Source organism: Panthera tigris, chromosome A2 (genome assembly GCF_018350195.1).
Source record: "Panthera tigris isolate Pti1 chromosome A2, P.tigris_Pti1_mat1.1, whole genome shotgun sequence".
NCBI lineage: Eukaryota > Metazoa > Chordata > Mammalia > Carnivora > Felidae > Panthera > Panthera tigris.
The window spans coordinates 104,880,292-104,904,016 of record NC_056661.1 but is presented as its reverse complement, the minus strand read 5'-3'; positions in this window follow the sequence as shown (position 1 = coordinate 104,904,016).

Genomic DNA, 23,725 nt, shown 5'->3' with positions numbered 1-23,725 from the left:
TGGACTATTTGATTACATGATTTTTAATTTTTGCCTAGGCTGTGTGAAGAACTTCCATTTACATTTCTAAAAGGAAGTAGTTTGAGTATACCCAAGGATAAGTCTCTTAGTAAGTTTGTAAATTTAGGATATTAATGGACTTTTTGGCTTGGGAAGATGGACCCTCCAAGATTTGTCCTAAGTAAGGGGCAAGACTGTGTTTTACAAGTAGTTATGATTTGGAGCACACCTGGGCAGCTCAGTTGGTTTAATGCCTGACTCTTGGTTTCAGCTCAGGTCATGAGCTCAAGGTCTTGAGATAGGGTCCAATGTCAGGCTCTGTGCTGGGCCTGGAGCCTGCTTGGGATTTTCTCTCCCCGAGTTTTTCTGCCCCTCTCACCCTTTGATGCTCAATCTCTCAAAATCAAATAAACTTAAAAAAGAAGTAGTTATGAGACCACGTAAAGATAGTTGAGAGCCCTAGACATCTTTGTTATCTTTCTCAGTGGGCAGAATGCCGTTATTATTTTAATTTCAAGGTAAAAAACAATACTAAAGATATATTCTAACCTAGTTGTTTATTGTTCTGCATATTATCATCTTAGTGGGAAACTAAATGCCTTACAAATTTTCGTGATGAGTAGAAATATGAAAAAAATTAGAGAAAAAAAATCTAAAAGAAGATGAAGACAAAAGTTTGAGTTTTCTTCTTCACTGGCTTTGTCAAACGGCTTACCAGTTAGCCTCAAATAACACATTTTATTGCTTTATGTATCAAATGCCCCTTCACAGAAGTATACCAACTTTGCCTTTCTTATCTCTTAATGAAATTTGATGGCCTCTGCATACCTTAAAGACTCACAAATTATCTCTTCGAAGATTTGCCACCAAATTGTATTGGTTTGGGGTTTGACTTGTATTAGGTACAAAACATGGAGAATAGATTTTGGTGTGATTTAGATTTTTCCTTTCGATACTTCTGTTTTCATGTTACTCACATTTGTGTGGGTCGAGGCAAGACCTGTCACAGAGAGGGCCAGCAGAACTATTTTGCCTGAGCCTTATATTTAAGAAGCGGTTTATATATTGATTTTGGTATTATCCCCAAATAGTATCCTCCATAATTCCTTTTTGATCTATGAGTGTATCCCTTTTCTAGGCAACAGCTAGGGTAGCACTGGCTTCTCATCTCACAAAAGTGAAGTCATAGCTCCTCAGGCAGGGTGGAGAAGCAGGCTTTGACCTTTCTACTTCAAAATAATACTTGTCAAAGTCCTGGAAGAGGTAGTGAGCTGAAAGGAAGCCATTATCTGCCCAAATAATGTATTTGAGAAAAATGAATGGGGATATGAAGAGCAAGGTTTCCTACCATTAACTGAAGAATTCAAGAGTTGAGGAAAGGTAAGGAAGAAGTCAGAGAATAAGAGTTGTTTTTGTACATCCAAGTTCATAGAAGGACTAAAACAACTAAGTGACGATGTTTTGTCATCACAAATAAACAAGCATTCAATTAGGGACAGAGTTAGATAAATGGTTACTGGGGTTTTTTTTTCTACACCCAAGTTATCATTTGGAAATTCCTACTGTTATATTTTACGTTATCCACTATTTTTATAACCCTGTTTTGGCATTGCTGGTAGTCTCAAAATGTCAAAGAGGCCAGGATATCAAAGTAGGACGGCCCCAGTCTACTTTCTATTGAACATTTGTTTGCTCAGTGTGTAACTGCTAGCGTCTTATAGAATCCGTAGCCATCAACATAGCATTACCTAGTAACTTGCATGGAATCTTGATTAAAAGGTACCTAACAGCATTTGGATGAAAGGACATAAAGGTTTCCTCCTCCCCCTTCCCATCCCCGCCCCCAAGTACCAGACCTGGGAAGCAACAGACTACAGGCTCCATTCCAGAACGGATATAGACTAGACAAATGGACTAAAAATCTGTTTTAAAGCAGATGGCTATTCAAGAGGTAAAGAACAGAAGATCATCTTAATAGAATTCATTGTACATAGAAGAAAAACATAACCAGTTGTGTATTTTGCCTTTTACATTTTTGAAAACCCCAATGGGTCAGTGTGATATTTACTGCCACAACTTGCTGGAAGATCGATCTTTTGCATTCTATCTCCTATATAGTCAGTGTCAAATCCCAGTTGAAAACAATGTAGATGGACCGGTTACAAAACTACTTACTCAGCACCAAGACCTTTGGTCACTATCCACTGGTTAAATTTTTAAATGGAATCACAGTCTAGTGAGCCTTTTCTGTTTTGCTCCACTATCTGCTTTAAAAAATATATACTTTGGGGGCTATCTTACATAACCTCTCTGTCTGTATACTTTTCCACAAATTCTCCAGTTAAATGAATGGATTTAATGGGTTTCTATGCATCTCAAGTTTTCCCACCAGTACACTTAGTAACAAAATCTAAGAAGATAAATTAACTGCCAACCTTCTTGCTGTAATTAAATGGCACAAGGTTCTGCAATTTTAAATATTCCTTATTTAGACTTACTTTTCCACATTGATTGTTGTTTGAGGAGACAAAGCCTCATTCCTTACTGACCTTCACATTATGCATCATGTAACCACCCCCACCATTCACCTTCCACCCAAGGAGGATGTGGAATCAGCAAGTCTTTCCACACTCCCTACCACTGTCCTTCTAGGAACTGTGGTATCATTTTTCCCACAGCTGTGTGTTTGATTCTCTTTAGCCTTGAGCCACTAACCATACAAATTTTCCTGTGCCATTACAGCAGAAATACTGTTCAGCCAGTTCTTCAACTACTGATTTCAGCTAATGGTATTCCAAGTAAAAATGTCTGATTTACATAAATCTGAGTCCTAAAATATTTGTAGAATGAGTAGGCAACAGAGAGTTCTGACCAAACAAGGTATTACTGACATGTCCAAAACTGGATGGTATTTATGCAACGTTTTTTCATTACACTATTCTTACTGTTATCCTGGCCATATTTATCAGTATATTAGACAAGTCCTTACAAAAAGATAAGAAATTATGTATTATGATTCATTACTGATTGCAGTAAAATTGTTATAATGGAGCATAGCAACCATTAGGCCTTTTGCCAGATTGTCAAAAACCCTATAGGTTTTGTACAACTCAAAGCACATAATTTCTCTATCACAGTAAGTCCATCTCATAACAGTTTCCATGAACTTTGTTTCACCTCAGACTTCTACTTTTTAACAAAATTGTCTGATAGATATTTCCACATTCAAATTCCCAGCATTTATAGTTCAGATGAGGGTTGACATTTATCTCCAGTAAGTTCATGTATAGAAAGCTGTGTTGTTCAGGATGTCACTATCAAATCAAGGAAATGAGTATGTTGGAACTAACCAACCAGCAAGACCTGCTAGATGACCTTATTATACCACTTTTTAGATTAGATTGCCCCACGCGTCAACTACTTTGTAAGTTTTGAGTCAACATTTTAAATTAAAAAAATAAAACCAATCACCCAACAGGTTCTCATTCATGTTCCTTCTACTTCCAAGTTTTCACTCATTTTTATGCCAAGTTTCTGCAATGATGCTGGACTTAATGAGCTCATTTCTGTTGTCCACATCTAATTTCTGTTGTAAGATCTGTGTTAATAAAGGTCCACAAGGCCAAGGGGCCCTCGTGGCATAACTAATTAAATCAATTTGGAAAAATTTTATGAAATGGTTTATAACATTCAACTCTAGAAGATTCTTCTAGATTGAGAAGTTGGCATTCTTCAAGAAGCCCTAGTGTCACTACAACTGTTGAATTTCTCACCAGGCATTTTTATGTATTTTCATGCAATAAAAACAGCCCTCTAGAGATTAGAAAGGTACATCCTCTGAATGTACCTATACAGAAGTACATTATATGAAGTTTAATATTAAGTGTTTGTTCTCTATTAACTTGTTAATATTCCAAGTTTATAAAGAGAGAGAGACAGACAGACACAGAACACGAGCAGGGGAGGGAGGGGCAGAGAGAGGGAGAGACACAGAATCTGAAATGGGCTCCAGGCTCTCAGCTATCAGCACAGAGTCTGACATGGGGCTTGAACTCACAAACCCTGAGATCATGACCTGAGCTGAAGTCGGACTCTTAACCAACTGAGCCACAAAGGCGTCCCCCCCAAAGTATGTAATGAGGTGGGTATGTAGATCACACACATACTTCTCGTACCACCTATGAAAACACTCTTTTACCATTAACAAGACCCTCTACTGTTATATATATTTACATAATGAAGTTAGTATGTATCCTTTTTAAAGTCCCATTTGGGATTAAGTAAAATTCAACATAATTTTAATGAACCTGAGCAACACTGAAATATTTGTTATTTTGAGGACTATCTTATTAAAAATAACTTTGTAGTTGTCTCATCCATAAAAATCAAAGAATGACATTTCATAATATATTACTTCCTGACATTAAAGGTTTTATGTAAAGCTTTAGCCTTTGGAGTCCTCCAGTTATCAAGTTTCAACACATTGTATTGGTTGACATTTAAAGTTGCTGCAAGCTCCTGTGGCATTTTAGTCCTGACTGTCATTACTGTTGCCTTACCACAGATTTTCCTCAGGAATGAAATCCAGTGACCCAACTAATACCACCAAAAGAGTGTGAACATATTAAATCCAACTAAATCTAATCAACTATATTGGTAATCCCTTAAAATATTTTGCTTCCTAGAAACCTTCTGTTCCTAATGATGTAGGTTTATGGGAGATCATCCAGAATCATTTTCAACGAGACTGTTCAAAGAACTATTTTCTAATTAAAGCTGTCTAAAACAAAGTTCCTTCTCCCCTCTTGCAAAAGTTTCCTACTTTTAAGTTTTTTGCCTTGTGAATAATTGACATTAAGGATGATCCTATTATTCTAAACTCCCCTTTCTTCAAAGTTTTTGTACTTGACTCTTTCCCTAGCTCTATCCCAAATGATCTCAGGTGCGTCCCCACTTAGTGCATTCACTTCTACCTTTTCCTCTTTTCTCCCCACATGCATTTTGTTTCCTATATATCCCTAAACTATTTTTGTAATCTCACTCCCTTTTAGATCTGTCTGCAATTTTTAGAGTCCAGTATTCACACTTAGATTCTGCTAACCCATCATATTCATTTTACCCATCTCAATATCCTTATCATCATCAGTCAGAAAGTAAGAGATAATAAAAATAATGCTAACATATACTGCATTCCTAAGGTGTGTTAAGATCTCTCATAAGTGCTGTGAATTCATTTTTATTATGAGAGATAAATTTCCAGATAAATTACTGATATAGGTACCACATATATGGATAGAATTTTCTGTATTTCTTCTATTCATGTTCTTTAATCAATCCTCACCAACATTTGTTTCTCACTGTTATTCCATAACCTTGTGCTAATTTTCCCATCATGCAACTTGTGTTCCAATTCTTATACTTATGATATGCAATATGACCTCTTGTTTAAACATCCGTCTTGATTCATTCCAATAAGAAAGGCTTTTTGCCAAGCATTTTTTTTTTAAAGGGGAAAAAAATGGATACTCTAACCTACCATGTGTAGATAAAAATACATCCCTCAATTCCACATTCTGAGTCAGAAAGTGCTCTTATCTAGGACCCTGTGTCTAGAGGTCTTTCCATTCTTAGGACTCAGGCACTGTGCTTAAAGACAGAACTCTAACAACCGGGGGAGGGGAATAGGGACACACCCATTTTTTTTCTAGTAATAATGAAAACAGCATCTCTAATATAATCTACTCTCTGCTGTATACAAACAAAGCCTGACTTTAACTCAATGGTTATATGCCTTGCCAAAGTTATCACTGATACATCCCTTCATATTTAACTCCAAAACATGAGAAGGAGGTAGCTGAGTTACTAACTCTCAATGCCCAAATCACTTTGTTGGTCAATGAGCTGCTACCCTAGTAATTTAAAGAAATATTTTTTCATTACTCTAATTTCCCTTATATAATTCTCTTATATTTAAGGGTGAAAGTTACATTTCCACCCACCAAGTATGGAAAAGTAAAAAGTGCTATTTAAAGATTACAAGGGAGCACCTGGGTGGCTCATTTGGGTGAGTGTCCCACTTCAGCTCAGGTCATGATCTCACAGTCCATGAGTTCGAACCCCGCATATGGCTCTGTGCTGACAACTCAGAGCCTGGAGCCTGCTTTGGATTCTGTGTCTGCTTCCCTCTGCCCCTTCCCTGCTTGTTCTCTGTCTCTGTCTGTCTGTCTGTCTCTCTCTCTGGCTCTCTCTGTCAAATAAACTTTAAAAATTTCTAAAATTTTTTTTAAAAATAAAGAAGAGTACAAGGTAAGATTTTGCAAAGTAAATTTACCATAAAGTAGTTTCTCACCAACTTGCATTCAACAACTAACCTTCTAACAGTCAATGTTCTGCCCAACAGATACACTGTATTTTTCTTGCTTTAGAGCAGCGATTCTTAATGGTGGTTGATTTTGTTCCCCAAAGGACATTTGGCAATGTCCTCAGACATTTTTGTTTGTCCCAACTGGAGGGCCCCTAGTAGGTAGAGGACAAGAGGCCAGGCAAGCTGCTAATCATCTTACAATGCACAGCACAATCGCCCACCCACAAAGTTGAGAAAGCCTATGGAAGCAAGTTTTTAGTCTATGTTTAATTATATTTTAATATTAGAACATGTAAAGAGAAACACGTATACCCAGGAATAGTTCCACACAAGATGGTGGTAAAATTTCCCCTTTGGTCTTTAAAATCATTTGAAGTAGGGAAAGATCCAAAGGAAGATGAAAGGGAGAAGACATGATTATATACACACGCTTCTCTAATTAACACTTCATGACAGTCCAGTGAGAATGTGAGAATGTTATGAAGTTTGTAGGCAACACTGTGGGTTCACGTTCCAGCTCTCACACATTCTAAATGTATAATATCTGGCAACTCAACCTCTGTGTACTTCTGACCCTCATCTGTAATACAACAGTAAGACAGTAGCAATTTTATAAAGCTGTTCTAAGGATAAAATGAGTTAATTTAAGTGTGCAGGGTACAACTAGCACTTTACAGGTGTTTGCTTTTATTTTATCAGTCTTAAAATTACGATTGCATCATAGTCATTTCAGTGATTAGAAATGTAAGAATCAGTTAAGTTTAGCAAGACAAGTTTCTAATTGTAGACAGTAGCAAAGTGTAGGTTGGGCCATGCATCCATCTGACTCCAGGATCAGTTCTAATCATGAAGTCACGCATTCGAGACTTAAAGGCCAAGGAGTTGCTAAGATGTCTCTTGGAGGTTCTGTCACATCAAATTACTACCCTGCTTATGAAGCTGTGCTTTTTCCTCAAAGTAATTCAGACTTTATTCTGAACTTGAGTATTTTGTTCTTTAAAAATTACACTGGTTTTGGATGCACTTGAGAATATTTACTAAATAATCCAACGTCTTAATAAACTGTGGGATATAGCCCATTGTTGTCAGTGCACTATCCTCAAAATTGTTAACAAGGATGTTCACTAAATGTATTGCTAGCTACTTGTCCCTCCTTATTTTTAACCTCCACTTACCTTATCCTCTCCCTCTCCTAGCTCCTAGCAAAGGGGAGGAGAGTTGGTCACCCACCCCAACTTCAACCATTCAGAGAGGGAAAAAAAAAATTACTAAATCATTTTGGTCTCACAGTTCTGGGAATTACTTAGTTCAGTAATAAACAGAGCAATGAAGGCCGCTGAAATCTCACTTACCTGTATCATTAGGTGAATGGTTTGTCAGTTTCCCAGGCTTCTGCCTCAGCCACAGCCACGAGATGACAATATGTTACCTCACATTCAGCTCTTATTTTCTGATTCAGACAAGTCACTGCCACCTTTGCAGACATGGACCTACCCATGCAGACATTCCTTACAGGTTGCACCCCCAGTCCCATTGTACAGGTGACAGCTACTGAATTGAGCTCAAGTGTCTCATTTTGGCATTCCCCCATCATGGCCTTATAGCCACTGCTAAACCTCCTGATCATCCAACAACTGAAAAACCAACCAAGCAAAATCCCCAGGTCCTCATACAATTATATACATTTTTTTTTCCTGTCTGTAAGCCATAATGAAGCTAATTTCCTTAGCCTAGATGACTTTGAATTTTCACTCTCATATTAACATTTGTGGGCTTCCCCTTTCTTTGCTTCCATTTTAAGAAATAGAATAACTCCTTTTTAGGCACTACTAACATTCTTTTGAGTTCTTTTTAAATTAAATCCACGTCATTACTGTCTATCCTTTCTTAATTCTGCACTTTATAGTGTGCCTTCTATTCTTTCATACCTCTCCCAGCTTTATACGAAAATCAAATTCTGCTTCACCACTGCCTCAGCATCACTATTATTAGCCACAAATAGGACAGACAGTAGGAAGAACTTTCCTCTAACCAGAGGGAGAGGAGCAAATGCAGAAAAAGTTATGGGAAAAACTTCCAAGGCAAACTATGAGGATTTCAAGGTTGTTGTTTTTTTTCTTCACATTACGCATTCGATAAGATTGGCATCCCTTTCCTATGGCTGCTATGACCAATTATCACCAACTTAATGAGCAACAACAACACAGATTTGTTAACTTACAGCTCTGGTGGTCAGAAGTTCAACATGGGTCTCACTGAGGGGAAATTCAAGGTGTTGTCAGTTCCTCTCTGGAGGCTCTAGGAGAGAATCCATCTTCTTACTTTTCCAGCACCAAGAGGCTGCCTGCATTCTGTGGCCTGGGGCCCCTTCCTCCATTTTGAGAGCTGGTAGCTGCAGAGGAAATCTTTCCCAACCCTGCCACTGCCCCATTCCAACTCTAACTCCGCCCTCTTTTGTTTATAAAGACTCTCCTGATTACATTAGGCCCACCTGGATCATCCAAACATGTCACATCCGCAAGGTCGGCTGATTAGCAACATCAATTCCACCTGTAACCTTAACCTGGCAACACAACATATCACAGCTTCTGAGAATTAGGATGTGGCCATCTTTGGGGGCAAGTATTGTTCTGCCTATAACTGTTTGTTATAATGCTTTTTGTTTTGGGGTGTTTTTGGGTCACTTTTACCTCGTATACATTAGACAATGGTTAGAACGATAAATCTTTTCTTTCTCTCAGTATCTCTTAAATTCCCAGCTAGCTCACTGGACTAGTGGGCTATCCCAGAAAACTCCTAACACCTGTCTCTGTGTGTCAGAACAAAAATTATAAAACACTTCAGGAAATAATTAATGGGCTTTTTATAAATTTGTAAAACAAACAAAAAAATGAATGCCAAATAAAGACTTACTAGAACCAGACTGGCTTTAGCATTTAACTTAGTTTTCTTCTCAAAATCATTTCTGAAACTTGGTGTTTTTTGAGAGAAGGTGGGAGACAGGGAGAGAGGAAGAGAAAGAAGCTTAAGCAGGCTCCACATCCAGCATGGAGCCCTACACAGGGCTCGATCTCACAACTGTGAGATCATGACCTGAGCTGAAATCAAGAGTTGGACGCTCAACCAACTGAGCCACCCAGGCACCCCCTGAAACTTAATATAAGTAATACATAGTAGAATAATTATAATTACAAATAAGTAAAAGGAAAATTATCAGATTGAAATATACCTAACCCCACTACAATGGAAAGCAGTTACCTTTTTAATATACATTCATCCAGACTTTATTATCATGAAAATATTTCTATGTCAATAATTACACATTTATAATTATGATGACTAAATATTTCCTTATGTAGCTGTACTATAATTTATAGTGCATGTTCTGTGTTTGGAGCTGCTTTCAAAAGATGTGATTAATATCCCTGCATAAATACCTCTGTGTACTTTAAGATAAATTGCTCTAAGTAGAATTGCTAACTCAAAGATTATGCTCATTTTCTAGTTGTTGTTTATGCACACTGTGCATTAGTTTTTAAAGGACATATATTCATGAACTTCTTCATCTGGAAATAAAGTTTAATTGTGGCCCATAATGTAAAGTATTGCATTTGTTTTAAATTTTGTGTTTTCAAGAAATTTTTTAATGCAAGTGGTAACATTATAAACATGATTATAAGTACTTAGTAAAGAACACAGTATATAGTGAGTAGTTAGTAAATGTTTTCTGAGTAAATGGGTGAATGAGCATGTTTGCTTAGAGTTATGTAGGGCTACAAAATTTAATCAGCCTAGATGGCGTGAGCAATCTTACATGCATACACTGTGTATCACCAACATATCCACATAGCTTCTTAATATTTTTTGTCAAATGACAGATGATATTGTCTTGGAGTAATAACTCTCAACCCTGGCAGCACATTGTAATTACCTGGGAAGTATTAAGAAATACTGCAGACTATGCATTGATTTTTAAAAGCTCCCTGGGTGATTCTGCTGTGCAGTCAACTTTTTATAATCTACCAGTCCAGCTTTGTACCAGACCACACCATTAAATTAGAATCTCCAGAGGTCAGGCATGTGCAAGAGCATTTCCTAAAGCCTCTCAGGTGAATACCACGGGCAGACCAAACTGAGAACCTCTGAAAGAATCTTCTGGATCAATTCTGCAGTGCATTCATTTTACAGGTAAAGATAATTGAGATGTGCACATTCAATAGTCTTCTCTCAAAGTTAAATGGCTGATTAAATTTTGTGTTGGAAGTCAGGCCACATTTACCATAGGCATTCAAAGTACAGAAGAAACCATTTTACGATGTAAGGACATTTGTCAAACTACCAAAAATATATGAAAATATGGCACCATTTAGGATCTTCTACAAGAACTAACCAGTTAAGCATCTTACCAAGGTGTTGCTTCTACACTATCTGGTCAGATTATTTACTGAGTCATCTTGGCCAATCTTGTACTTTAGGAGATTCTGAAGGGCCCTTGATCTAAGTTTAGGGAGATTCTTGGGACTATGAGTGCTACACCCCTAAGGTCCTGTGACCAATAATTGGTCCATTAATGTGTTAATGGCTACAGTTTAACAGAATGAAAACAATAGGAAAAGAGAAGATATATCTTTAGAGGACTGGCTGTTCTGTGCTGGGTTTCCTGTGTGGAAAATCAAACGACCTGCTACTAATTGTTTGTGTGCAAAAGTCTTTGGCAGTGATGCCAACAAAAGCACTGGATAGAGCGTCGGCTCAAAGCAAAACACGTCAAATTATGTATTCAGCAAATCCTTATTATCAGAACCTTGGTCATGTGAATTACTTGCTTTTTAGTTAGGCTTCAGGAGGCCCTTCCTGTGAACAGAATGTCTGGCCTGTTAAACGCAGAGCGGCCAAAACAGAGCCACAGGTGGCCATGACTTGGCAAGTGATAAAACACAAGCCACACCGAAGACAATAAAAAATGGACAGGATTTTCCATCTGGTTTTCAATATGTATACACAGCACATGAGAGTTTCTCGGGGAAAAGTGAATTTTACAATTAAACACAACGCCCAGTATATTTTGCTATGTTATCAAGCCCATACTTAAAATTTGAGACTTTTTGATTCAAGGTACCTGATTTAAAAGTCTGTGTAAAGACAGTATTTTGGCTGAATCATAAGTAGCTTTTGCTTTTTTCCCCAATTTCTTATGTTTTTAAGGATTCATCATTGTTATTTACATTCTCTGTAACCTTGGAGAAAAGGCACACAGAACATGTGTTCTGAGAATTTCCCAAGTCCAGTCAGCCTCCACCTTGTGTCTCACTCTTGGCCACAATACACAGTCAATGGGACACTCACATGATGTCATTCACCTGACCATAGAGATCTGTGCACTCATCTTTTCTTAATAGTGCATTCATTGTATTTCCTATCAGTCTGATCCTTCCCAGGGCTCCTGAGATACTCGTGTTAACCCAAAACCTCATTGCAGCTACCACTTTTCAACTTCACCCTACATTACGTTCCCTGTACAATCTCATCCAACACTGTATATTCCCTCTCCTATGAATCCTCCACAGGAATGTGTATATAATGAACAGCATATGAGTAAACTCTTGCACCTGCACTGTACGTCTGCTTGCTCCTCCTGTTCTCTGAGGTTATAAACTCCAGCCCCAGAGATGCAGTAATTGAAAACCAGGACCAGTGCCAGGGAGACTGGAACCTCTTCCAGGTTCTGCCACTTTGTAGACTAACCAGCTGGAACAATTTCAGGACCCTGTTTTCTTCATCTATAAAATAAAAATAAAATTTTTACAATGTACCATTAGGAGTATCTGTCATGATCAAGTAAGCTAATGAAAAGTGAGCATCTTAAAAAACAAACAAACAAACACATGACAAATTTTTGTGCCATGAAGGATTTCCATATTTTAGAATTAAAAAAAAAACTTATAGTCTGAAGGAAACTTAAAATACTACTAGTCTACGTGCAAAGAGGTATTCTTCTTCTCTGGCAGATGGTCATCAGTTTCTGCTGGAATATATTTAGTGATGGGAACTCTTTATGTCTAAAAGCAACTCATTCCAATCTTAATAATGTATATTTAGCCATTATAAAAAAAAAAAAGCACCATCTCTAATAAGACATAAATTGCAAAATTTTCCTTATGCTATTAGGAAAGCAAACAAAGCAATTAGTTTCTTTGTTTCTTTTTGTTTTTTTGTCATTATTGCCAAAAGATAGACAATTTATATTTAGGCCCAAGCCTCCCATTAAAAAAAAAAAAATTAACAACAGTCAGACCACAAGCACAAAGATAGTCATTTTATGTTCTAAAAAACTTTGATTCCTGCACTCTGAAATATGACAGGGTCCATCTCACAGTGATTTTTAAGTTTAGCAAATCTAGGCTTAGATTGACAAAAGGTAACAAAAAGGAAACAGGGACAAGAATATTAAGAGTTACTAAGAAAAGTAAAGGCCAGTGGAATTTTTGACTAACTATGGCTATCAGTGAGAACTAGTTTGGTCAATGGCATACGAAAATGTGCCCAACACATTAATTATCAGGGAAGGGCCAATTAAAACTACAATAATGTATCAATACACACAACAGATTGTTTAACAAGAAAATAACAATACAAAGTGATAGTGAAAACGTGGAGTGCCTGGAACTCTTCCACACTGCTGGTGGGTATGTGTGTTGGTACAACCACTTTGAAATATTATGTGGCTAAGGGCACCTTGGTAGCTCAGTGGGTTAAGCCACTGGCTCTTAGTTTCCACTCAGGTCATGATCTCATGGTTAATCAGCTCGAGCCCTGAGTTGGGCTCTGCGCTGGCAATGCAGAGCCTGCTTGGAATCCTCTATCTCTCTATCTCCATCTCTCTCTGCCCCCCCCCAAACTAAACAAACTTAAAAAAAAAAAAAGATATATTATGTGGCTATATAGTGGAACTAAAAATATCTATGACCCAACAAGTCTGGACCTGGGAATGTGCTCCAACAATAATGAGTTCTTATACCCACCAAAAGCCTGTACAAGGACTTTTACTCATAATTGTCCAAAACTGAGTTCAACGCAAATCTCCATCTACAGTAGAATGGATAAATAAATTGTGCAGTATTCATGCTGCTCAGTAATAAAAACAACAATGAATCATTGCTACACACAATTTAAATGAATAAAATAGACATAATGTTCAACAAGATAAGACAAATTCAAAAGAGAAAATAGCATATGATTCCATTTATATAAAATTCATGAACAGGAAAAATTAACTCATGATGATGAGGGTTATAATTATGGTTACCTTTGTGAATTGACATAAGGAGGGACATGAGGGAGGGTCCTGAGGTGCTAAAGATATTCTGTATCTTGATCTATGTGGTGGTTACAGGCATCTACATTTATAAAATTTTAATTGATTTGTATATTTAAGAATTGTGCACAGGGTGCCTGGGTGGCTCAGTCGGTTAAGCGACCGACTCCTTATTTTGGCTCAGGTCATGATCTCACAGTTGGTGAAATGGAGCCCCACGTTGGGCTCTGCAAAATGACAGCATGAAGGCTACTTGAGATTCTCTTTCCCTCTCTCACTGCCCCTCCCTCACTCGTTCTCACGCACTCTCTCTCTCTCCCTCAAAATAAATAAATTAAAAAAAAAAAGAATGGGGCACCTGGGTGGCTCAGTCAGTTGAGCATCCGACTTTGGCTCAAGTCATGATCTCCCTGTTCATAGGTTCTAGCCCCACGTTGGGCTCTGTGCTGGCAGCTCAGAGCCCAGAGCCTCTTTCAGATTCTGTGTCTTCTTCTCTCTGTCTGCCCCTCCCCTGCTCACGCTCTGTCTCTCTCTCTCTCTCTCTCTCTCTCTCTAAAAAATAAATGAATGTAAACAAAAAAATTTAAAAAAAAAGAATCATGCACAGAAAAAATGCTACCAGTAGAGGCTTATAGCTTTACAAGATTATATTCTAAAATATAATTCATCTTTCTTTTTCCATCTCAGTCTCCTTAGAATATAACAAAACAACACTGCATGTAATACAGTCCATTTCAAAAGAGTTGCCAAGAGTTTAATTTGAATTAATTATTGTGTTTGGAGAAGAAAAGCTCCTCTATAATTGTATATGTTGACAGTAAGAAAGTATATTTAGCACTTCTGAATATCTTTCTGTTTACTTAACATAAAAGCTTTATTAAAGTGAGCGGCAGAATTTCTCATTGACGAAAGCATTCTTGAAAAATAAGTGTTACCTTTAGTAGCAGTTACTGCATTCTCTACAAAGGCAAATTAGGCATGACCTGGGTCAACAAGTGGATTCAACTGAGAAGAGGTGCCTTGTGATTTTTGGAATTCTATAGAAAATTTAAATTAAAATGATTTATACCATATAACTCTCTTGAAAAATGAAATTTGACAAAGAAAGCAGTCACTTAGAAAAAACATTCCATTAATATATACCTAAGTACTATGAACTCAAGGACCTAAGGTTTTGAGTCACTAATTCCCTATGGCAAACACTTGGGAGGTTGGAGATAGGAGTGGTTCCTCCTGCCCATGACCTCCCTTATCTGTAGAGTGGCCCAGGTACCAAGTGTACTCAATCCTTTTCAGTTATTCAATATTATTCAATATTATTCTAATAACATCTACCTCGCTTAGAGAGGAGTATAAAAATGAAAGTGATCTTACTTTTCTATTGTTAATAAGATAAAAATTAAAGCAAACTAGAGAAGACCAACCACCTAAAACATCTAATACTTAAAAAAAAAAAAAAGTCACACACACACACGCACACACACACATGCACACACACACATGCACACACACACACACATATACTGGAGGGGAAAGAGACAGAAAAAACTAATCTCTCCTGGGAGAGTTGTTTTCCAGTTGAGTGGAAAGAGAAATTAATCAGACAAAGGAAGGATGAAGGATCCCTTACAGAATTGAACGCCAAATGCTTATACCTTTTATTATGTCATAATGACATTTTACCTGAGTGGGGCATGAAAGAAAAAGGGGACAGTTTCTGAGCAAGACACAGAAACCCTGTTCATTGGGAGAGCCGGAAACTTAAGTCCTATCTTTTAGGGAGGCCTAAGCTCCACCCTAGAGCAAGTTTTAGGGATCCCCACTGATACCTACCCTCCGCTTAAACCCCTACTCACCACATCCCCATGCTATGCTTCAGTTAGTCCTGTTTTCATTTTGCAAAAGTAGAAGATATTCTCTAAGATGTAAGGAAAATGCTCTAGTTTCAGGGGAGTAGTTCAACCCTTCCGTTTATTCAGTAGACATTGAATAAACTTCTACTATTTTCGAAGCACTATGATAGGTCCAGGGGGAAGAAAGACTACAAGAGGGAAAGAAGACATAGTCACTGAAAGGCTGACTTCAAATTGCTTAAAATCCTGCAGAGGAAATGGGAGCTGGGAGCTGTGGGGATGTTTGAAACCAACAGATAAAAACATGAATACAATTAAGGAAGTAAAAGAGAGAAAGGATATCCTAAATGCATCAAATCTAGAACAATTCAACTTTGTTTTTCCATTGGAAATAAAGATTTTTTTTTCTGTATGAGGGATTTCCGTAGTAATAAAGCAAACCCCAAATTTTATTCCTTGGGATTTGTTATTTTCACTGATTTTAAGAGCAATGAAGAGAAAAAAAGGGATCAAGGATTATTTGGTTAAAAATTTAGACTTTACTTTCTGTTACAGTCTTTACATGTTTTGGCTTTTGATGTGTCTGGTAATTTAAACGAAGTAAATTATTAAAGTAAGATAGGCTCATCCCCCCATTGGAGTTCTATTAATAAAAAATGGAGGTCTGAAACCATAGTAACAAAACGCTCAACAGTAATAATTTATTTGACTTAATAACTTCTATCAGACTTACAAATGCAAATGAGAGAAATAAAAACATGAAAATAAAAATCTCTCCTTCAAAATATTTTATTATTTATAACCAAAATACATAGAAATTTACACTCAAGAAAAATACAACTAATTTATTTTAAGATAGTAAATTATTTATAACAATTATTCCAATTCTTTCTAAAAAAGATTCTCTTGTACATAATCCTCTGACCTAAATTTTGAAAAGAAGGAGAAGCAGGTTATTAGTTAGTATTTAATGAAATGTTGCTCCATGCTCCTCCTGAGATCTAGTAGCTAAGAGTAATGAAGAAATGGGTAATAGACATAACAATTTTCTACACTCCATTAAGCTAGCTAGGTAAATGGGTAAATAATACGTATTACAAAAAATGGTCAATTTGCTATTATATTAAGAGAAAAAAGGAATAATGAAGGATTTATAGAATTGTTTCTGGACTGGACCTTAGAAAATATTTAATAAATCCTTGTTTTAAAAAGAGAAGGGAGGGGCGCCTGGGTGGCGCAGTCGGTTAAGCGTCCGACTTCAGCCAGGTCACGATCTCGCGGTCCGTGAGTTTGAGCCCCGCGTCAGGCTCTGGGCTGATGGCTCAGAGCCTGGAGCCTGCTTCCGATTCTGTGTCTCCCTCTCTCTCTGCCCCTCCCCCGTTCATGCTCTGTCTCTCTCTGTCCCAAAAATAAATAAAAAAACGTGGAAAAAAAAATTAAAAAAAAATAAAGAGAAGGGAGTGGGAGGCATTCACATTAAGGAAACAAACAAAAACAATATTTTAACTTTACATGGAATCAGATGATTTTGGTTCAGAATCCAACCCTGCAACTGCAAAGATTTTTGTCCTTGAAAAAGCCATTTAACCTGTGTAGGCTTCAGGTTATAGGTCAAAAGATACATAACAACCTCATAGGATGGTCAGTTTCAGAGGATAGTCATCTTAAAAAAGATGCTCTCCTGGAAGATGATTTATAATCTGCATTGCTTTCCTCAAATATTGTTTATAAGCTAGAAGCCGCAGGTCAGGAAGCTCTTGAAGGGGCAACACCAGGACTGGAAAGATGAGCTTATTCACCGTCAGTGCTATGGGTTTGGTTAAGGTGTGCAGTGCTTGGATCCTCCAGGATTCATGTGGGGCCAGATGAGCCTTGAACGCTCATGGCTTATGGGCTAGTCTGTTTTGCCTGTAACTGGCCTTTCCCCCAGTGTACTGTACAAATAAAACTGCTTCCCACTTGTGCAGTCCCAGAACAAAGTTAGAGAGCAATACCTTTTTAATAGGGACCCCTCCTGCAGCCTCACTAATGGTCTCTCCTGATTGTCAGGACTTGATGGTTTGACGAAGAGCTCACAGAGTTCTGGGAAGGCAGTTGTAACCCATAAGCTAACGATCAGAAGCAGAGCCAAAGTACCCACTGGGGCCAGGGAGGGCCTCCTGAAGGCCACAGAAACACCCTTCCAGCTAGATCTGGGGCAATTGTGAACTGCTGCTCTTGTCTGAATTATGGACACAAGGCTCCACGGCATTTCAATTTTCCTTGAAAAATTTGATATGTACTGTTTTGATTGTTTGTACAGTAAAATGCCAGTGTACTTTGAGGTAGAATAAGCCAGCCAAAGATTTTCTGCCCAAGTTAAAAAGTATCATAAAATCAGTGAGAAAATTAAACCCATTACAGAAGCCTCTAGAGCCTTCGAGTCACCTGTAACAGAGCCCAGCCCTCTGGAAGTACAAACACTGTGTGTGCCTGCACTTAGTAAACAAGTGAACAGGTCTCCCTTTTCCCTGGTGGAGACTTCCTCAAATAAGAACAGAAAGTAAGTCCCCTAAAATCTCACTTCATGGAGTAAAGATGGCTGATCTTGGAGGATCAAAGAGACATCACTCAAAGAGCCTTAAAGAGTGAGTGTCACTCAAAGAGACATCAAAATACCTCCAATTCCAAGTGATTAAGAGCAAAAATACCTTAAAGTCATCTCAAAAGAATATAGAATGTCAGAGGGAAATAGCTAATGGTTTTAAAGATGTTCAGTGTCAGGAAAGCCTGAAGCTTTGTGCCCAGGAAGATGCTAAATGGTCAGAAAGAGTGGCAGAGTTGAAGGAACAGAAAAAAATGTTTGAAAACTTCAACACATAGGGTAACAGATTGGGAATGGTAAAGAGAGCCTATTAAATTCCAGGAATGATTCTGTGCTGAAAGTGATACACTTATCTGCTCTCTTTATAAAAGTTTACATGTTGATGGCAACAGGAAATTGGAAAGAAAGAGTAAATCAGAAAATGGAGGCCAAGATTATCAGTCAGGTGTCTAGCTGAAGAAATTCACTGATGATATTAACTTAAATGTTACCTTTAAAAAACTGTTAAGAGGAAAACAAGGAACATTCTTAAAGTACAGGAGGAAAATCAAATACATAAATTACCTATAGTTCAAATCAAAAGTCTCCAACCAGAGCAGTGTGAAAATTCACAGTTAAAGCAAGGTTCAAAGTTTTCAGCTGAAACCCCAGAGATCCCTGAACTATATCCTGAACACCTGTGAAATGCAACTTCACAGAAAATCAATGGGGGAGAGAATTTAATGCTTAGAAATAGAGGAGAAATTTTCCAAAGTATATAAAAACATCAGCCATAAGCATCAAACCCTTGACTCCTACAGGAAGATGGTCAAATACCGGGAGAAAAAAAGAATATGGAAAGCACCATTCTTTCTGTGTAAAGTGGATTAGCTCTGTGAGCAAATAGCTCAAGAAAGTTGGTTGGCAGTTCTGTTGACCAAGGAAAAGCTCAAGGGATCCAGGGAAAGAAAATTTTCACAACGGGCAAAAAAAGGGCTGATTGGAATTTTAAATCTGGCCTTTTCCTTTTCTTTTCTTTTCTTTTTTTTCTTCTTTTCCTTTTCTTTTGAGAGAGAAAGAAAGAGTAGGAGCAGGGCAGGGGAGGGGCAGAGGGGAAAGGAGAGAGAAATCTTAAGCAGGCCCCACCCTGTCAGCACAGAGCCAGTGTCATCACAGAGCCTAACGCAGGGTTCAGTTTCACGACCCTGAGATCATGACCTGAGCCAAAATCAAGAGTCAGACATTTAACTGACTGGGCCACCCAGGTGCTCCTAAATCTAGCGTCTTCAAGGGGACCATGTAGCTAGCACCTGCTATCCACATGAGGCCCAAGGCAGAGACCCACCAGGGTAAAGGCATCTCTCCATCTTCAGGTCCCCAGGGGAGCCAGAGGGGTGGGCTATGAGGACCCCTAGGTGGAGGCTGATGTGCAGACTTGAGTCATGTTTACAACAGGCACCACACCCCCAACATCCACAGGCACAACGAGATATTGGATGTGTTTTCTCCTTAAATTCATTCCAAGTTGTGTCCTTTTAGCTCAGTTTGTTATTTAATTGAGGTTACATTCGCTCTCATTGAACTTTTCTATAATTATGTTAGGATTGTGTTTCCAGAATATAAATGGCTTTAATAAAATTCTTAATAATATATCATTCCCAGTTCATTGCATCCTCTAGAATTAGATCTTATGAGTATTATATTTGAATTAATTAGTTCACTATTACTTAAAAAGTAATTAGAATTTGGCATGAGCTGGTAGGGACAATTGAAACATGAAAAACATTTTTAAATGCTATGAGATGTGACAAAAAATCTGTACAAGTAACCTCACATTTATTTCAATAAATGTTGAGTGTTTTAAAAAACAAAACAACACACACAAAAAAAACACGAAAATGACTATAATATCCCTTGCTAACTTATTGATTTTCTTATTTGTTTAGCCCGAAATTCATAGGTTACTTTAGGGGAGTTGACATTGATAAGTATTTATTTCTTTTTTTTCTCTGTTATGTGGTTTATAATACTCACTATTCTTTAAACATTACTAAATTGTATGCAGTCAAAACAAAGTTTCCTTATAAAGCTGTAGTTTTTTGTTGTTTTTTACTTGGAAACAATCTCTCCTAATAATTTTCTATAATTTTTCTCTTTGGTATTTTTATGGTTTCAAATTTGTACATTTAAAAGTTAGAAGTTTAAAGTCTTACATAAGTAAATATTAGAAATCCAGCATCATTTTCCCTACATCACCTGCCAGTTTTCAAATATAATTTATAAGATAATTTCTCATAATTATTTAAAATGTCACTTTTATCAGTTACTAAATCCCCATATGTATTCAGCTGTATTTCCACTGCTTTATAACAGTGATTGTAAGGATTTTAAAAACCAATGGGATAGTGAAACTTTACTTTTTTTTTTTCCTAGACAGTTAATCTTTTAGGTGAATCTAGTAGCATCTCATCAAGTTCTCCTCCGCGCCCAAGAACAAAGAAAATTATAGATTAATTTAGGAGGATTGCCCTTTCCTTAATGTCTTCATATTTAATATAAAGCATACTTTAGGTTTTGTTTAAATGTTTATTTTTTTTTTAATTTTTTTTTAACGTTTATTTATTTTTGAGACATAGAGAGACAGGGCATGAACGGGGGAGGGTCAGAGAGAGGGAGACGCAGAATCTGAAACAGGCTCCAGGCTCTGAGCCGTCAGCACAGAGCCCCACGCGGGGCTTGAACTCACGAACCGCGAGATCATGACCTGAGCCGAAGTCAGCTGCTTAACCGACTGAGCCACCCAGGCGCCCCTGTTTATTTATTTTTGAGGGAGAGAGAGAGACAGACAGAGCACAAGTGGGGGCAGGACAGAGAGTGAGGGAGACACAGAATCCGAAGGAGGTTCCAGGCTCTGAGCGGTCAGCACAGCCTGACACGGAGCTCAAAATCACTAACTCTGAGATCATGACCTGAGCTAAAGTTGAACTTAACCTACTGAGCCACCAGCCACCCCAAGAAAAAGCATAATTTCGCATTAACTTCAGCTGTTATTCATACATTACAGTTTTGCCATCCATGTTTTGCATACTTATTTTTAGGTTTGTTTGTAGTCACTTTAACTTCTTATAATTATGAGTTTATGATATTTTGAGATATTAACCTTCGGTTTCCTCATCCTGTATCTTCCTCATTTTTTTCCTTCAATTGTGTGCACAGAAAATTCCTTATGAAAGGAATATGATGGGAAGATAAACCAAAAATATGCAGAACATTTTTGCTTTTTATTTGGAAAATCACAAGCCCTAAAGGAGAGTAAGGACTTGGAGAGTGAAGAAAATGCCTTGGCAAAAAAGGTCGATGAAAGTAGGATTTGTATCAATCAGGATTCTCTTGGTTGCAGGTGACAGAAACTAATGGCAGGGCCTCCATCTGTAACCATACACAAACCTAAACATATGTATATACCCCACCCAGACTCCACAAGAATCCGAAGAGAAGCGAGGTAGGGCTGGATTTTCTAATAAGTATGCTTCTTCCAGCCTTATTTGTGACTCTAGAAACTTTCTGCAGCAGATGGGATGGGGACCCAATGAACCGTAGTGACAAACACATATCCTTCGGTCATTTTGTGAAGTCATTTGGAATTCATCTCTCAATTCTGTATTTTCAGGTGAGAAACAACAAGTTTCTATCACTTGCTACTGTTTTTACAGAATACTCTGTGCCACTCAAAATCTATAGACATATGTGTTTTCTCTTGCACTCCTCCCTTGATTTCATCGATATTTCACTAGGTTTGGGGTATATGTTTCATAGTTTGAGACAATTTTGATTGCTTCCAGGTTTGGAAGCTTTTCAGATTTTTTCTTTTATACACTTCTAATGTCAATTGTAACATGCATATACAAAAGTAAATAAACAATTAGTATATAGTGACATATAAGTACAAAGTGATTCCCTGTCTCACAACACTGTCTCCAACAAAAAGAACAGCACCTCCAAAAAGCCACACCTCCCTGCCATGCCTTGCAAGGCCAAGGCACATGACCGCATGAGATTTTATTGCATGGATATGAATCCCAAGTGAGGCCAATGTCCTCTTCTTTTTTCTTTAGTTTAGAATTTAACATATAATTTATATACAGTACAATTTACCCTTTAAGTATTCAGTTCTGTGAACACTGACAAAAGTCCACCTTCATAAACTCACCACCACAATCAAAACAGAACAGTTCTGTCACCTCTTCCCCAAAGTAACCGCTTTCCCTTTAATGTCACTCAATCCCCACTCCACACTTCTCTTCCTGTTCCAATATGATGGCTACTCCAAGAATGTCATATAAATAGAATCCAACAGTATGTAGACTTTGAACATGACTTCTTCCACATAATATAATGCATTTTGGTTTATCTATCTTGTTGCATGAATCAGTTCTTCACTCTTTTTATCGCTGAGCAATATTCCATTTTATGGGTGTACCTCATTTTACTTATGTCTTTATCACTGGAAGGACATTGGATTTTTTTCCAGTCCTAGTAGTTCCAAATAAAGCTATTATGCACATGTGCTTACTGGCTTTTGTGTAGACATAGGTTTTCCTACGAGTAATGCCGAGTTGGATTGCTGGGTCAGAAGGTAAGTAAATATTTTCTTTTAAGAGAAATTGCCAAATGGTTCTCCAAACTAGCTGCGTCATTTAGAGATTATTTCATTAATATATGAAAATTTCAGTTATTCTGCATCCTTGCCACTACCTGGAGTTGTTACTTTATTTAAAAAAAATTCTAGTAAATATATAGAGATATATTCATGTGGTTTATCAGATGAATAAGGATGTTGGGCATCTTTTCACATGCTGCTCTGCCATCTATATGTCTTCTTTGGTGAAGTGTTTGTGCTAATCTATTACCATTAAAAAAACTTTTTTGTTATTATTTGTTTTTTTATGAGTTAATAGTTGTTTAGATGTTATTTGTATACAAGCATCTTATCAGCCAATTCTTATGGCTTTAATTTTCAATTTCTTAAGTATCTTTATTTATTTAGAATACTTACAGCAGAAATTTTTAATTTTGACAATCCAATTTGTTAGTTTAGATAGATAAGGTAGATAAATAGATGATAGATAGATGATAGAGAGATAGAGAGAGTATTTTGGGCAATGTATCTGAGATATCGTTGCCTAACTGAAATTCACAAGGTTTTTTGTTTGTTTGTTTTGTTTTTTAACATTTATTTATTTTTGACACAGAGAGAGAGAAAGCATGAACAGGGGAGGGTCAGAGGAAGAGGGAGACATAGAATCTGAAACAGGCTCCAGGCTCTGAGCTGTCAGCACAGAGCCCAACGCAGGGCTCAAACCCACAGACCGCGAGATCATGAACTGAGCCAAAGTCAGACGCTTAACCAACTGAGCCACCCAGGCACCCCTCACAAGGTTTTTTATAGACGGTTTTACTTAGAAGTTTTATAAATTAAATTTACATTTAATTCATTTTGAGTTCATATTGTATATATTGGAAATATGCACAGTGTTTAGAAAAATGGCTCACATACGAATCACCATGTAAATATTTGCAAGGATAAAAGCTAGACTCATTGCCCCCAACAGAGTCCAGGCTCTGTCTCC